This window comes from Staurois parvus, unplaced genomic scaffold (genome assembly GCF_062004578.1).
Source record: "Staurois parvus isolate SC_StPar_1 unplaced genomic scaffold, SC_StPar_1.0 ptg000154l, whole genome shotgun sequence".
In the NCBI taxonomy this organism is placed as follows: domain Eukaryota; kingdom Metazoa; phylum Chordata; class Amphibia; order Anura; family Ranidae; genus Staurois; species Staurois parvus.
This window is the reverse complement of record NW_028317950.1, coordinates 6,144,112-6,162,326: the sequence shown is the minus strand read 5'-3', so window position 1 is coordinate 6,162,326 and position 18,215 is coordinate 6,144,112. Positions and strand designations below refer to the sequence as shown.

General features: G+C 39.9%; 1 protein-coding gene across 2 annotated transcripts in view; it reads right to left on the bottom strand.

Annotated features, from left to right (window-relative positions):
- Positions 1 to 18,215, bottom strand: part of LOC149463449 (discoidin domain-containing receptor 2-like) — a 178,200-nt gene that overhangs the window by 76,132 nt on the left and 83,853 nt on the right. The window contains exon 2 of one of the 2 annotated variants that reach the window (XM_089674970.1): positions 12,370 to 12,470. The exons of the other annotated variant lie outside the window; for it this stretch is intronic. The gene's annotated coding sequence lies outside the window, so the exon portion shown is untranslated. The remainder of the gene's footprint in view (positions 1 to 12,369; positions 12,471 to 18,215) is intronic. 2 annotated transcript variants of the gene reach the window in all.

Here is an 18,215-nt window from a genome sequence, read left to right as displayed (position 1 = left end):
CTACAAAAAAATAATTGAATTTGGTGGTATTTGAGGTTCTCATTTATTGTGTGGACATTTTGTTTAAACTGCTTTTTTTTTTTTTTGTTACAAGTCTATCCTTTTAAGAAAAATGTTTTTTATTTGCTTTGGTTTTTTTTTTATTTTATGTTGAAGTAGCCTATTTTTAAGTTTGGGGTGCTCAACGGAAGGGCAGCATTCCTTTGTTGCTATCTATCTGTTCTTTAACCCCTTCACGCCTAAGGGTAAAACAAATCTAAATGCCTAAGCACAATTCTGCAATGTTGACATGTGATAGTAAAACCGTACATATCATCACAACTACTTTGTACATCCAGGTGGATTATACCTTGATTTTTTTAGGAGAAATTGGGCTTTCATTTGGTGGTAAATTATAATGGACATCTCCTGATTTTTTTTTATTATCATAGGAAAACTGGCCCAAAATAGTAAAAAAAAAATATATTTTTTTTAATTTAGCTGTGTGTTTGTTACTACCATAATGTACCACCAAAGTACAACCCAAAATAAATTCTCCAGCTCCTGACGATCACAGTGATACCATATATGTGTATGTTATTTGTTGTTTGTACCCGTAACACAGCCCAGAAACGATAGTGCATATTTTGTTTTTGTCTTTTTTTTTTTTACCTAAAACACACTGACACTGACACTAACTGACATTGATACCAATTGGTTTTTAAAATCTTGACCTTTTACCTTGACCTTTGATCTTGACCTTGACCCAAACACTAACCCTTGCACTGAACTAGATCAAACCTTGATCTAGGTATTTTTCTTTATTTTTTTCTTTTCTTTTTTAATATTTATTTATTTATCTTCTTTTTTTTTTAACAAACATTTTTTTTTCTTTCTATGCCAGGAGTTAGAGAGATACAATGTATCTCTCTTCTCCATTCATAGAGAGAGAAAAAAGCAAGGGGGCCGGGCTGTACAGCGACCCTGTTAGCAACCGCCTGGCGGTACCTCTAGCAGCCCACAGGACAGGATTCCCCAGAGCGCGGAGTCTAAGCCCCAGCCTGCTTGTTCACCAGGGCCCCTGATGGTGGGGATGGACTTGGAGCAGACTGGAACCAGGTCGCAGCCCCTGAGTACACCCATCTGCGGTAGAGGAATCCGCCGGGGGTCTGTGCAGGTGGACACCCTGACGTGAAGAAGCAGAAGGCGGAAGCAGGGATGGCTGGATCTGTGCCGGATGGATGGGCGAATGAGCGTGGTCAGATGGGCCAGGTCGGTAACAGAGAGGTCAGCGTAGTTCAAGGCAGCAGGCAGAAGAATAGTCAGGTCACTCGCCGGGGTCGGTACCAGTATTTCAGATCAGGTAGGGATATCCAAAAGAGAGGTCAAAACTTAGCCAGGGGTCAGAGCAGGAGAAGTCAGCAGAGGTCAGGTCCAGGCAGGTCAACAACGAATCTTCAACAACAGAATACAGGAACACAGGAATAGGACCATACGGCAATGTATGCAGGTGCAGGGCAGGTTTAAATAGTGCGCCCTGCCATTGGTGCCAGGCGAGCAGCCGCCGCCGTCCAGGTCCTGCTGTCCGCCAGCTAGAATGGATAGGCGTTCTGCGCATGCGCGGAGCCATTCGTAGCCGCGTTCCCTGACAGACTGATCATTGTGATAGCCAATCAGAGACTATCACAGCAATCATGTGACCCGGAATCAGGATTCCCGGGTACCGATCGTTAGAATGGGACCCGGGGCTCTCAGTGACACCCCAGTCTTTGTGCTGGGAGCACAAAGACAAGTACGCAAATATGTGGCCCCACGGAAAAAAGCCCAGTTCCGTGAGGCCGCATATTTGTGTGACGTTGGCGTCAAGGGGTTAAGTTGCCTTTTGTTTGCATCACTGTGCTGCATTGTTTGAAAGGAAAACAAAAGAAGTGTAAGGCCAGTGTGCATTTTAACCACCTCACATTAACTGTGTCCCCCTATCCCCATAGATAACATAAAAGTTAGGCATGCACCAGCTAGGCTACCATTTGTAGTTCTATCTATTTCAAACATCTGAATTTTTTAGGATCCTCCATTTGTGTTTGATTGCCATGTTCCAACAATATGGCGGTCTTTTAACTTAATAAAAGATGTTAAATTCTTTTTTATCTTTTGTTCCTATTTTTTGTATAATTGATATTGTTTTATATGGTTTGGTACCTTCAAAACCCCATTAGTTTTTTCTGGTTAGGGTCATATTTACTACATGCACCAGTTAGGACTATTATCCCTGAATAAATCTGTTCTGCTGCTGGCCAAATTTACACTGATATGCCATCGGTGGTCTCTTAAATCTTGTAGTAAAACCTGCCTGTGCTCTTTTTTTCTAGTACATTTCAGCCAATTCTCCCTCAATAAAAATATCCTGCTGTGAGCTAGTTTTACACCACTGCTTGATAGAAATTACCCAGCAGTAGGAAAGACAGTTTTGTATAGGAAAAAAGAGCAGCCACTGCAAAGTGCTGGCTAATTCCAATCTGCAGGTCAAAGTGGGCCTATTACCTCTTGCATGTGCCCTGCCAGGCCCAGACTGGCACGCAGCGTCCACCTGGATGAGAGAGACGGCAGGGCAGCATATAGGAACCGATCCGTCTATTTCTCTCCTGCAGCCACTGCTGCAGTGGATCTGTCAGGATGCAGAGCAGGGAAGGGGCTGGTAAATAAGTCATTTACCAGCCCCTTCCTTATCTGATTGGACAGTCAGTGATTGGTACCAAATCTGATCACTCGATGACTGACTCTGTCAATTCATAACTGAGGCATAGTAAACTGTGCTTACTATACAAGCGTACCTCAGTTTTTACAAATTGAATGCATTCTGCGGGACTTTACGTATTGTAAAAAATTCATAAACCGAAACGCAGTTTCCCATAGGAATGCATTGAAAACCAAATAATCCATTTCGGAAGTCAGAAAAGAGTAAAAAAAAAGTCTTTTATCTGTTCAAAACTCTTTATAAAGTGCACTTTAAAGGCATAAATACTGTACAGAGACATGATTAAAAAGTAATTCATAAATGCATTGAAAACCAATTAATCCGTTCGTATTGCGAAATAAATTTGTAAATGCATTGAAAACCAATTAATCCGTTCTGGAGGTCAGAAAGAAGTAAAAAAAAGTCTTATCTGTTCAAAACTCTTTATAAAGTGCACTTTAAAGGCATAAATACTGTACAGGGACATGATTAAAAATGAATTCGTAAATGCATTGAAAATCAATTCATTCGTATTGCGAAAAAAATTTGTAAATCGAGGCATTATTTTCAATGGATTTTCATTCATTACGTTAACTGAGGTGTTTGTAAATCGAGGTACGCCTGTACTTACATTTATGAATGAACAGGAAGCTCTTTACAGAGCTGTTCCTGTCCATTCATTCTGTGCTGCTGAGGCTGCAGAGATGGAGAGTGAGGGCTGTGTCCTCAATCTCCTTTCTCTGTTTCAAAGTTGAGATGTCTGTGGTCTGTTTAGACCCCTGATATCTCACCAAAGCCTTCCAACGGGGCTTCTAAAAATATTAAATTGTAAAACAAAAAAAAAATAAAAGCAAAAAAAAAACTACTATCACTACTAAAACTAAGATCAAAAATAGGGGAAAAAGGGGGAAAACAGAGAAGCTGGGGAGTTCGCATGCACTCACTACAAGTATAGATGAGGTGCCACCAGAATATCTGGAATGGTGCCACCTGACCAACTATCAAAGAAAAAGAAAAAAAAAAACTAAGAAAAAGAGAAAAAAAGCTGCACACCAAATAGGGGAAGAAGGCAGAGTGACAGAGAGATGAGCTCATTAGCCTTCCACATTCTTCTTTTAGTGTTTAATGACAGGGTGAAGGTGGTGAGGAATTCTGTAAGTGTTAGTGAAGTGCAACAGAGAAAAGGTAGGTCTCATCTAGTAGACAGGACTGTGTGGCATGGCAGAGCTGTATGAATCTCCTCATAAAATTCTCGGCCATTGACCTTTATATCCCAAGGAAGGAATGTCCACACGGAAAGTTTGGATTGCTACAATTCACTGATGGAACTTGAAAGATGGTACAGTCACATCACATTGGCATACTATTCAGAGTTATTTGACAGTACATTGTCGATCACATTTAGTGGACGGTCCGCAGTAGTCACATGTGAAAGCATGATGCAGCACTTTTAGTAAGCCATCTTCCTTAGCTCAGTCTCCTCACACCCATGGTCATTAGTACTCAGTGGAACTAGTCGCCTTAGGCTGTCTGTGTCTACTCACTGCTCTACACAGATAGTCTCATTGAGATGGAATCACTGCAGTCACCTCCTACTTGGTTACACCTACACTGTGTACTCCAGGGGAATAGCCTCACTCAGGAAACTATTGGCCTGGCCTACAGGGCCTTTTGCAACCTTCCCTAGCCCCCACCTCTATAAGGGTCAGGAAGTCTACAGCCGGCTGTTCTGGGTGCAGGTCTACCTCTCCAGCCCTATCCAGAGCCTCCACTTACTGGCTACATCTACCTTATGGTGGGGTCTTTGGCTCCCATGCCCAGTTGCATTAAGGCTCCTCCCAACCTGGCCTATATATGGGCTCTGACTCACCCATGACATCACTACAGGAGGGCTCCAGCTAAACGGGAAACTAGCACTTGCTTATAACTTTCCTCTATGCAGGCTATAATGGGAGCAGAGCCATTCCGGACCAGCCAGCAAACTGCACCTGCTAACATGAATATTTAGCTGTTTACCTAGAGTTCAGCTTTAACTTTTTTTTTTCCAATTCCTGAAATGTCTTCAGATTTACTTATAAATATTACTACAAGCTCTTTTATTTAAATCAAGCAGTGATTTATGATTCAGGGTTGTTTAATTGAAGAGCCTAATGAGATGCTGTGCAGAAATTCAGTGCAGAAACATGGCACGGTGCCTGGAACCAGTATCACCGAGACGATGTATTGCACATTTGTGTTCATCATCATTGTTTAATAGTGATGTAAACAGGGAGATTAAATGGCAGCTATATTCCTTCTCTGAACAGAACTAGACACTGCTATTATATCTCTCTACCAGTCCTTGGAAGATCCTCATCGTGATTAACTGTTACCCAACCTTCCGCTGATCACTAACAAACATCATTTGCCCTTAGTACTCCTACAGGGAAACTATTACACGGTTTCATCAAGTTCTTAGAGTAATGTCAAATTTATCTAAGAGTTAGATTGATTATAAATTTCCAGTTTTATGTGTTTGGTTAGTCTTATTTTCATGATCGTATACAGATGTGCGAAAGAGCCCACTAATGGCTACCAGACAGTGCAGGCAGCACTTTTCTGCACAGCTGCTGAGATAAAATCAGTCACTGATAAAGATCTGTACAAAGCAGACACATTTCTAAAGGCCTGGTCTATATTAGTGTTTAACCACTTGCCCTCCTGAGGATTTACCCCCCTTCCTGACCAGGCCATTTTTTGCGACATGGCATTGCGTTACTTTAACTGACAATTGTGCAGTCTTGCAAAGCTGCACCCAAATAAAATTTACATCCTTTTTTTTTTTTTCACAAATAGAGCTTTCTTTCGGTGGTGTTTGATCACCTGTGCATTTTTTATTTTTTTTGTGCTATAAACAAGAAAAGACCGACAATTTTGGGAAAAAACAATGTTTTTTTACTTTTTGCTATTAAACATGTCCAGTGAAAAAATAAAAAAAATCTAATTTCATCATAAATTTAGGCCAAAATGTATTCTGCTACAAAATATCCAAATACGTATAAATTAATTGGTTTACGTGAAAGTTATAGCATTTACAAATGGCAGTATATATACTGGAAAAAATTTTTTATACTAGTAATGGCGGTGATCAGCAACTTATAGCAGGACTGCAGGACTGCTGTGGGCATTCTGACATTTGCTATGCAGAGCCATACAAAGCAGTGTGCTGGTGCTGACAAGAGATCTGCATTGTTTAAATATAGGTCTCTCCCCCAGCAGTGTTCCTCATCGAATGCAGGGTGCTGTCGGGGACGACTAAAGCTTCCAATGGCGCCGCACGCGTGCCCCCTACCAAAAAATACAAAATCTTGTATATATACATAGTAGTTCTGCTACAGGGCGGTCAGGAAGCGGTTAAGCATGTTTTTTCTGAAAACTTTGCATGGATTTGCAAGCAGCTTAAAGTGGTTGGAAACCTCTGAAATGAAAAATGAACAGAACTTATCTCTCTATAATATGTTTACCTGAGTCCAAAGCACCAAATGTGATTTCTGTCTCCTCTCTTTTCCCTTTGCTATCTGTATTAGTCACATCTGACAGGTTATGCCGACACCACAGAATCTCTGGAGACAGCCTGCACCTCCTCCAGCACACAGAAGATGACTGACAGCCTCAGCTGTGCATGTTTCCCTGCGAGACTCTACAGAGGGGGGGGGTTGCCTTTTCTGTCCACTTTAGATTACACCAATTCTCTATGCTGTGCAATATGTGAGGTCAGATTCCCTGCCCCCTGGATGCTGGAGCTCAGAAAATGCCTTTGATTTGTGTGCTTTGTAAAGCTGTAGAGGAGAGAAGTTACAGCTAAACAGGTACAACGTATGGAGGAGGATTTGTGTCACCTCTGTGTATCACCTGAGGCCAGTTATTTTACTGTGCATATGTAAGGGTTTAAAACCACTGTGCTTTTTTGGCGCTATGACAAGTCATTTTTCAATGGGGAAGCACAGTGGCTAAATGGTTAGCACTTCCACCTGGCAGTACTAGGGTCGTTGGTTCGAATCCCAACCACAGCACCACCCGTCTGGAGTTTGCATGTTCTCCCTGTGCCTGTGTGGGTTTCCTCCAGGTACTCTTTTTTTTTCCTCCCACACTCCAAAGATATGCTGGCAGGTTAATTGGCTCCTGTCTAAAGTGGCCTTAGTATGTGTATGTATGAATGTGAGTTAGGGACCTTAGATTGTACACCCCTTGAGGGTTAGGGACTGATGTGAATGTACAATATATATATATACATATATTATTATTATTATTATACAGGATTTATATAGCGCCAACAGTTTGCTCAGCGCTTTACAATATAACAGGAGACAATACAGCAACAATACAGTTCAATTCAAGAGAGTTAGGAGGGCCCGGCTCAATCTAAGGGGGAGGGGAGATAGAGATATATATATATATATATATATATATATATATATAGCGCTGCGTAAATTGGTGGCACTATATACGTACACTAAATAAATAAATGTTTTAATGTGCTTTAATATACTACAATTAAGAGGAGAAAGTTTGAATGTACTAGCAAAATGCTGCCTGTGACATTTTCAGAACATCATTAAGCATGACAGCCAAGTGTGATCGCAATGTCATTGCTGATGTCCAGGTATTTTGCCAACATTTCAAACACCTGCAAACATTTTGAAATTTCTTGCTTTAACATGCAGCTGCCAACACACCTCAGAAGGGCCAAAACCGCATCTGATCCCTTTTCAGGAATGCAATGTAACAAAAAGTAGTGCATTGTTTTGTGCTGCACCACATGTGCATTTATTTGGCGCCTTCAAATTCCATTCAAACTAATGGACACCGCAGGACACTAAAGTGCGTGACATGCATTACATTGACAGCAATGCATGCAGAAACATGCCCTTTACTACAGCTCGATAGTGTGAACCCAGTCTCATAGGACCGTTACCTGGTTAGCGTTTTAGTTGCTTGGTCCATAAAAATAGGACTTGTTTCTAATGATATTAATAAGGACTTTAAATAATTGTATACTGAGCAAAATGGGGCCTGTCATTGTAGAATTCCTTCAGATAATGGTCAGGATGTCAAGCTGATCCAGTGGATTGCCAGCTTCCATGCTCAGATCTGCGTACCCCTTATACACTAAAGCAATTTTTAAATATCCACTATGAGCCTATTTATTAAGCAGCATCTAGAACTTAATATTTTTATAAGGTCATTTTAGACAGAATAGGGAATCATTAAAACCCATGTCAGAATGTTTTTTTCTATCTGTGTCTTTTCTCTTCACTTCCTATTCTGTAAACACAAAGGAAAGTGAGAAGATATCTTTCCAAAGTGAAAGGAATGTCCTTTTAGACAGCTGTTCCCATTTCCTCATTTCTTTTGGCAATATCATCTTGCAAAAATTAACCTATTTTCTTTGTAATCTATAGGCAAAGCGACTTAGGCCTCATGCACATTGGACATTAGAAAAACGCCAGTAGTGTTAGCTGTAGAATGCTGCAATAAAAATGGGAGTTTTGTTGCGTTTTTTAGCTTTTTTGCATTAGTTTTTTTCAGCGTTTTTTAGTTTTTCACCGTTTCTGTTTTACAGCAAAGTTAGTCCTCATGCACACTGGATGTTTTTACAGCAGCTGTTTTTTTGCCTTTCACTTTTTTTTCTACAGCCAGTAAACTCCCCAGCTTGTTATCCTATATGTCCATGCACATATAGACTGTAATCAGCGTTTTTTGGCTGGAAAAAACCCAGGACTAGTGGATTTTTAGAGGAATTTTTAGCTGGAAAAATACCGTAAAACATGGCAAACCAGTGTTTTTGGATTTTTTTTTGTATTTTTTATGTTCAGAAATGCAAAAAACCACAAACGCAGAAAAACGTGGCTAAACACTAATGCAAAAATGCTAAAAAAAACGCTGAATAACTCATTTTTAACATGACTTTACACAGCGAATGCTACCAGCGTTATTAAAATGCTCAGTCTGCATGGAGCCTTAAGTGGTTCTAAAGGCTGAAGGTTTTTTTTACCTTCATGCATTCTATGTCTGATGGTAGAAAGCTATCACTTCAGCCCCCCTTGTACTTACCTGAGCCTGATCGGCATCCGGAGCTGTGCACAAAAACCTCGGCTCTCCTGTGTCTCTCTCTCCTCATTGGCTGAAACACAATGGCTCCTGCTCCTGTTGAAGAGGGAGAGGGGCCAAGTCATGCTCTGTGTGTCTTATAGACATACAGGGCTAACTCGGGAGTGAGCACACACAAGTGCTCCCAGAACAAGCAGCTTGCTCTGGGGGCAATTGGCAGGGGGAGGGGCCAGGAGCACCGTCAGGGGACCGTAGAAAAGGAGGATCGGGGCTGCTCTGTGCAAAACCATTACACAGAGGAGGTAAGTATGATATGTTTGTTATTTTAATAAAGAAAAAAATAAAGCTTTACGACCACTTTATCAGGATTTCAAAAATACTTTTTTCTATTATGATCTGTGTTAGTTTAAAGGATAAGTTCACCTTTTAACAGGAAATAATAAATGCACATTATTTTGCAGGTAAAAAAAAAATGTGCATTTATTATTTTTTGTTTATGGAGTCTCTAAAGCATTGCGCCAGCGATCAGCAGATCCCTGTTGCCATGCAGGTCTCCCCCTGAACTGTCAGTATATCTGCTTGCTTTTACATCCCGTACGGGCAAGCAGATACTTACTGACAGGAAGGCTCAATGAACTACCACAACGTTGTGGTAGTTCATTGAAAAATCTCAAGCCGACAGCAGCAAAGGCTGCTGGGACTTTTTCCCATTCACAGAATACTGTGAATGAGTGATGTGGCCGGATGGGCGGAGCCCCACACATCCACATTTTAAAAAAATTGTGACAGCTAGGGTGGAGGAGAAGATCCCCCGCTAGCTGTCACAGCGGGGATCAAGGGGGTGCAGGGGCCAGTCTGGTCACTGAACTTATTCTTTAAAAACAAGTAGTGTAGATAAAAAGTGCACATGATAGCCTATGAGTTGTTCCATTTATAATCACACTAAAAGGCTGATTCTAGTACACCTGGTGAAGTATTTACAAATAAAATAATGTTTTTTATTCTTAACTTTGCTATAAAAAACAATGAATCATGAACAAAACAAAGGCAAATTTGTTTAAAAATAGAAATATAAAAACAGCAGAAAAATAAAAATGAAGAGTACAAGGGGAGGACAGAGCTTGATATGGTTGATTAATGGTAAACAAGGTTAATAGACAATTAATTGAAAACTCTTTTTTTTTTCTTTATTTTTTTTTTAGCTTGTCAGGTTGCTTTAACTGTCATTTGCGAATCAGAGGTCACCCCTTTGATTTACACATTAACCTCCCTAGCGGTATGATTATTTCAGATTTTTGGTGCTGAAAGCGGTACCATTATTTTGCATGGAAATATGTAGTTTTTTTATTGTAGGCTGTAATTCTTAGGAATAACTCACTGAAATCTGTCCGAACAAGAGTCTAGTAAACATCCCGGGTAGGATAAAATTTGAAACACGAAATCATAAATTATAATTTAATAATCATAAAAAATAATAATATAATAATAAATTGAATTCAATTATATAATCAAACCAAAAACACTGAAATTTGAAATATAGCGCCAAGTTCACACATCACTGAGCAAAGTCGCAAAATCTTTTTCAGTGTCTGATGACGAATTTCTTCACGAATCATTATCACTCAATTCTGCAAGTGGTTCTGATTTACTATCGCTGTTCTCTAGCTGCTCTAAAACCACTTTTGACCTAAAGGGACGCTTTTTGGACACCATGGACTTTTCTCAGTTTCCAGGCAGAAAGAACAGACAAAATGCAGACAGGGGACAGGACAAAGCACTAAGGACAATATGTATGTGAAATGGGTTGAAACAGCAATGTTTTACTATGTAAAATTTGTTTGGAAAAAAATTACATTTTTTTAAATTTTCAAATTTCCCGCTGCCGGCGGCATCCGTACGTCTCGACGTCACAGGGACCGGAACACAGAAGCCGGATGCTGGCATCGGCCGGAGGAGATGGCCGGGGACGCTGCAGGGGACACATCGCGGGAGCGAAGGACAAGGTAAGCTCTGCAGGGACTCCCTATGCAGCGCCGCATGGTAAGCCCGAGTGTAGCTCGGGGCTACCGCTTTTGGTACTGACATTTTACCCCGAGCTACACTCGGGAATACCGCTAGGGAGGTTAATGAAACAGAATAAATACAATGTAACAATAATATTGTTACTTCATAATTTTCAATAAGTCTTCTGTATTTCCATACATTCTACCATTATACCGAATGATAACTACAGTATGTGTAATATGGGACACCAGATAGATCAGTGTTTCTCAACCTTTTTTCAGTCACCCTTTAAAATTTTGGACAGTCTTGAGGCACCCCATTCTAAAATGTTAAAAACGATTCTAATAGTTTAATATAATGCAGCAACATCCACACATTTAGGACACCCAACATTAGAGATCATTTATTCTTGCAAAGCAAATACACTTTGCACACTGGTACTGACTAGTATTCCAGTGTTTCTCTTCTCCCTCAGCTTTTCTCCATCACTGAGCTAATGTGACCCCAGCACTGATGGAGAGGGGCAGGGGAGCTGTGCAGACAACTGACATTCTCATCAACTGATGATGTCATTGGTTGTCAGGACACCAGCAGCTAGAAGGTTGTAACGGTACACAATGAAAACCTGTGGCTTGTTGTAACTAAAAGGCAAGCTTGTTCCCCCCGTTGGCTTGTATAAACGTTTTTGGGCAATTTTTAGACATTTTGCCAAGGCACCTTTGAAGAAATCTCAAGGCACCCCAGGGTGCCTGGGTACCCTGGTTGAGAAATGCTGAGATAGGTTATCTAAAACATCACTTTTATCACATATAATAAAACCACAAAAAAAATTTGCACCAGTGTATGTTACATGAGGTATTTGTATGTTCCAACAACTATATGAAAACTCAATTAATATATCATAAATGGTATATGTACCACAATACACCATACATTGTGCCCGTATCTAAATGAATAACGGCTGTAAGAAACCAGCGGTCCAAAACAAAAAAAAATAGTACGATGCAATCCTGTGACTTGATAGCCCCAAGAAATAGAAATATAATTTTAAAATTCCTAATAAAAAAAAATCTCTGTGTATTTGCACATCTGTCATAAATAGTTCTCGGAATGTTTCTAGTATGTTTTTAGCCTATGGTTGCAAGCTCCATCCAGTGCTCATAATGTTGTATTTTCCTAAATTAGATATTTCAGGAAAATACTGCAGTATGTCCACTAGATGGAGCTGACAGTCATAGGAAATAATATATTAGACACATAACAGGGATTCTTTGTGACAGCTGTGTAAATGCTGATACATTCGCACAGCAATTTTGAAGAAATAGACTTTATAGAGTTGTCACATGCATCAATAATTCTTCTACAGATACAGATGACTTACTTTCATTGCAGTTGGATAGAGGTTGCCAATATAATACATTGATTTCATCCACATGTATTTGTCAGTTACTACTGCTACCTACATACATTGATGTGTAGACAAAAAGCTCCGGCTCCCCTCTGCTTTTGTACCACATTGCAGTAACATGGTCTGCTGTGGCTATAGTTCTGCTCCTACGTACCTCACTTCTTGTTAGATCCTCATCTCTCAGGTAGGGATTGGCTTGCCACGGAAGCAGATCAGTCGCTCTTTGACTACTTGCTTCTTTACATATGGTGCCTCCTAAAAGGAAAACTAGAATTTAATTTGACAAATAACATGTATTGTAAGTGTATATGCATTTAATGCTGGGTACTTTGCATACAAATATGGTAGAAGGTAATTAAAGACCCTAGTTTAAAAATAAATATATATATATATATATACACACACACAGTGTATAGGCAAAAGGAAAAATTTGCTTCTTGAAGCAGAACTTCACCTTGAAGGGAAATTTCCCCTGATCTTCCTCCTTCGCCCCCCTCACCCCCACAACCCTTTTTTTTTGGTGAGCAGATACCGATTTCTGGAAGGTACTTGCTCCCACCTCTGCTGGGACCGCCTAGCGAATTCCAATGGAAGTTCTCCCTCTCTTCCTGCAACCTCCTGGGTCATGTCACAGGTCCCGGGAGGCTGCAGGACCGTTCACAGAGAACAGCATGGCTCAGGCATTTGCAGTGGGGAGCTCACTGTAAAGCTGCAGGGAGTCACAGCCAGCTTCCACAGTCAACATGGTGGCACCTGGGACCCAAGGTTTGGTGATGAACTGGCCTGGGTAAGGACATTGCAGGATCCCTGGACTGGTAAGTGTCTCTTTATTAAAGGTCATTGGCAGCTGCTGACTTTTATTTTTTTACATAAATGACTGAAGAGCCTCTTTAAAGGGAACTTGTAAGATGAAGGAGAGTTATTATACATTTATAACTCAACTGATCAGAATTGGCTACAAGGTTCTTTCTGTGCATGTGTGGCTTTCCTCTTACACACCAGAACTGGATCTGTTGGAATATGGTAGGGACATTGTAAGTACCTTAGGCTAGGGACTGATGTGAAAGACTCATTGTTCTTTGTAAAGTGCTGTGGGAAAAACCTCAATGTTATGCAAGGAAGTAGACATAAAGTTTCGTTTGGAGATCTACAGAACCCTGTGATTATAAACTACAGGACAAATTCTGTTTAAAGCAATCATCAGAGCCAAAGTTTTCTGTAAAAGCTACAGAACAAGATGGAGCAGGAGGGAGGGAGTCATGGGGGGGAGGGAGTGCTGCGATATCAGGATCCAGTTACCCTCCGGGGAGTGGGTGGGTGTAAGGAGTGGGCTCTAATCGGGTCACGAATTTACAGCATGCAGTATAAAATTCTGATGATCAGAATACATTGTGAACTTAACTCATGAGGAAATGTTTCTTGAAAAGTGTTCAAAGAACAATCTTTTTTCTTTTCTTTTTTTAAGTAACCTGTTTTCAATGGACATATTCTAAACCTTTCTGCTTATCTATAATTATGCCATATAGAAATGTTCTGATACTGATGAATGCCTTTCATTGCTATTAAAGATACTTTTAGGCTCAGATCTGGGACTAAGACAGTATCTCACAGAAGTGAGTACACCCCTCACATTTTTGTTATATCTTTTCATGTGACAACACTAAAGAAATGACACTGCCTTGCTAAAGAAGCTGAGGGTAAAGGTGATGGACTGGCCAAGCATGACTCCAGACCTACACCCTATTGAGCATCTGTGAGGCATCCTCAAATGGTAGGTGGAGGAGCGCAAGGTCTCTAACATCCACCAGCTCCGTGATGTCATCATGGAGGAGTGGAAGAGGACTCCAGTGACAACCTGTGAAGCTCTGGTGAACTCCATGCCCAAGAGGGTGAAGGCAGTGCTGGAAAATAATGGTGGCCACACAAAATATTGACACTTTGGGCCCAATTTAGACATTTTCATTTAGGGGTGTACTCACATTTGTTGCCAGCGGTTTAGACATTAATGGCTGTGTGTTGAGTTATTTTGAGGGGACAGCAAATTTACATGTTATACAAGCTGTACACTCACTACGTCACATTGTAAGCAAAGTGTCATTTCTTCAGTGTTGTCACATGAAAAGATAGAATAAAATATTTACAAAAATGTTAGGGCTGTACTCACTTCTGTGAGATACTGTAATCTTTCTATTTTTTTTTAGCCAAATTAGTCTGAAAATGGTGAAGTCACTATATGATGACATTACTAAAATTAAATGCACCGTTGTAAAATTTCCATAAACTGAAACGTAAATCAGTCAACTAATACTCTGAAAGCATATTGTGCTCAGAATTTATAATATTTTTTGAATAAATAAGTATATAAGTGTATGTATAGCCAGTTTTGGGGACCCCTGTTTTGGTGACAGCTGTCTAAAAGGTTTCCTATCTGTTGCATCCTCAGCACAGGAAGTGGAAGGAAATTTCCACCAGTACAGACACTGAAAAAAAAATTACATGAATTGTAGCCCTTTCCTACTTTATACAAAACTAGCAAAAAAAAAGTTTTGGCTATACATATATTTAATCTACTAACAGAAAAAACATATGTATGGTAAAGAAGGAAAACCCCAACAACAAATGCTAGCTTCTCTAATTCATATATAATAAATCTATCATAATTCTAAAGAATTGTTAGAGAAAACAGAGATACCAGTGGATCTGTTATAAATGGATTTACTGTATTAAATATGGAGAAAAAATATCATTAAAGTTTAGAAAGGATGAAAGTGTGTTTAGCCATTGGCTTATTTTTGGGAAGATGGGAACATTAGAGGGAGTACAACTGGGGGAATCAATGGTGGAGAAGGATCCAGGGGTTCTGGTAGATCACAAGCTTAATAATGGCATGCAATGCCAAGCTGCGGCTTCTAAAGCGAGTAAAAGAGGTATAGACTCCAGAGAGAGAGATATCATATTACCCCGGTACAAATCATTAGTAAGACCTCATCTGGAATATGCAGTTCAGTTTTGGGAAACAAAAGAATTTCAGGGAACTGGAAAAGTACAGAGAAGGGCGACCAAACTGATACAAGGCATGGAGGAGCTCAGCTATGAGGAAAGATTAGAGGAACTGAATTTATTCTCTCTTGAGAAGAGAAGATTAAGGGGGGATATGATCAACATGTATAACATCAGTGGTTCATATAGTGAACTCGGTGTAGAGCTATTCACCCTGAGGTCATCACAGAGGACAAGGGGGCACTCTTTATGTCTGGAGGAAAAGAAATTTAATCCAAACATGGAAAGGTTTCTTCCCAGTAAGAGCTGTGAAAATGTGGAATAGACTCCAATTCAAGAGTTGGTTCTGACCAGCTCCATGGATTGCTTTAAAAAAGGCCTGGATTCTTTCTTAGATACACAGAATATAACTGGATACTAACATTTATAGGCAAAGTTGATTCAGGGAATATCCAGTTGCCTCTCGGGGGATCAGGAAGGAATTTTTTTCCCCTGCAGGAGCAAATGTTGGTATAGGAGTACAATTTTTTTTTAATGGTTGAACTGGATGGACGTTTGTCTTTTTTCAGCCAGACTAACTATGTAACTAAGTGCAGTAAAGATCCAAAGCACTGGGCGTTGGGGCATGTACACGGAGCGCCAGGACCTAACACAGACCTTACACAGGGTTTAGTAATAAACTGTATACCGCATGGCAGAAAGACGTATTGGAGATGCCAGGCTCTCCGCGAGCTTTGGAAACTCGTGGCTGGGGAATAACGTCATCCTAATCCAGCTGTCAAAATAGTTCTGAATATGAGTTAGTATTGTGTTACACCATTACATCAGTTTCCATGCGAGTCACAGACCTTAATTGCTGGGGGAGCCTTTGGCAGTTTGGGACGGGGGGCTTCATTCATTGCCTCAGTAAAAGGAAATCCCATTGAAACAGGAATAAAAGATTTAAATCAGTTACAGCGGCCATGATTTGCCAGTAAAATATTTTCTTTGCTGTGCAGGCTCATTGGGCCTATGTCCTTTGAGCCATATGGCTGCAGTAATCCTTGTACTGGGGGCAATGGATGAGGAAGTGTACAAGGCACTGGACCACATTCTGCTAGTCTATTTCACCAATGACAATTCACCAATCACCAATGACAATTGGTTATAGCATCAGGCATGGTCTTGAAGCCACTTCCCTGTGAATGCTTCATGAAATGCTCATGTGCATTAAGTCAGCTGACTCGATCTAATCTTTCTTAGCCAACATCAGAGGCACATCCTGAGCTATCCTCTTTAACCACTTGCCCTCTGGAAGATTTACCCACTCCATAGCCAGGCCATTTTTTGCTAAACGGCTCTGCGCTACTTTAACTGGCAATTGCACAATAATTTTTTTTCACACAATTAGAGATTTCTTTTGGTGGTATTTTTTGTGCTATAAACGAAAAAGACTGAATATTTAAACAAAAAAAAAATATTTTTTACTTTTTTGCTATAAAACATATCCAATAATTAAAAAAAAAAGTCTTCATAAATGGAGACCAAAATGTTTTCTGCTACATGTTTTTGGTAAAAAAAACCAATAAAGTGTATATTATTTGGTTTGCGTGAAAATTATAGCGTCTACAAATAATGGTATACTGTATGTATATATTCGAGTATATACTATATATATATATATATATATACATATATACTGCAATTTTTATTAATTTCTTTTTATACCACTAATGGTAATTAATCAGTGACTTATAGTGGGACTGTGATAGTACGGCGGGCATACTGACACTAACACTGGGTGGGAACTGACTAACTGCCACAGACATCTCAAGTGACACGAATACAGTGATCAGTGCTAATAAAAAGCACTGACACTGTACTAATGACGCTGGGCAGGAATGGGTTAACATCAGAATTAACTGTGTGTTAAGGAGTGATTTAACTATGTACTGTGTGGTGTTTTACTAGGGGACGTGCTGGTTTTTATTTACAAAAAAAAACAAAAAACAGCACATCCCAGCTGACAGGAGTGAGATCTGTGTGGTTTCCATTTACAGATTTCTCTCCTTTCAATTACTCCACAGATTGTTGAGTCAGCCATGAATCGCTGGCCGTGACCCAGTGATTGACATGTATAGCAGCCATTGACAGCCCAGGTAGGCAGGTGCACGCGCCCCCTAACCGGAAATGCAGAATCACGTATATATACATGATTCTGCACCGAGTGGCCGCCCTGTAGCAGTAAAACTGTTATAGGGTGGTTGACAAGTGGTTGAAACCTGAATGTACTAGGCTTTGCCCTAAAAACTGAGACTCACTTTTTACAAGCTGAAATAATAATTCTGTGAACACTAACTTGTGATTTCCCTTTCAGGATCCTTTAGTTTCCTAATGGTTAGTAGGGGAAAATTGACAATTGTTTTTGACTACAGTGATAAGAAAATTTGAAGGAGCGGGATGGAGGGCTAATTCACCTGTAAATAAAACAACAAAGTGGATCCAGAGAATATCAGATTGCCTCTCGGGGGATCAGGAAGGAATTTTTCATCCTGCAGGAGCAAATGCTTTGCTAGGTTTTTTTGCCTACCTCTGCATCAATTGTGGGTGTAGGATTATAACTTTTTTTTTTTTTTTTTAATGGTTGAACTGGACGGACGCTTGTCTTTTTTCAGCCAGACTAACTATGTAACTATGTATCCAGTGAATACTAAAGCTGCAAGTACATTAGGAGATATTACCCTAAAAACGCAACATATGAATAAACAGTGCTGCGCTAAAATACCATAAATACCATATCCTAATGTATAAATAAACAAAAACATAAAATCTCATTCAATAAATATAACCTTATACCATATAATGTGAAAATCCCCACAAAGTGAATATATAAATACAAAATAAAAAGTCCCAACGATTCCATGAACAACAAATCCACACATCGTATAAAATGTACATGTATATACTGTATATCTTTTGTGTCCTTTAGAACAGATTGCTGCCTTGCCCAAATTGTCCTGT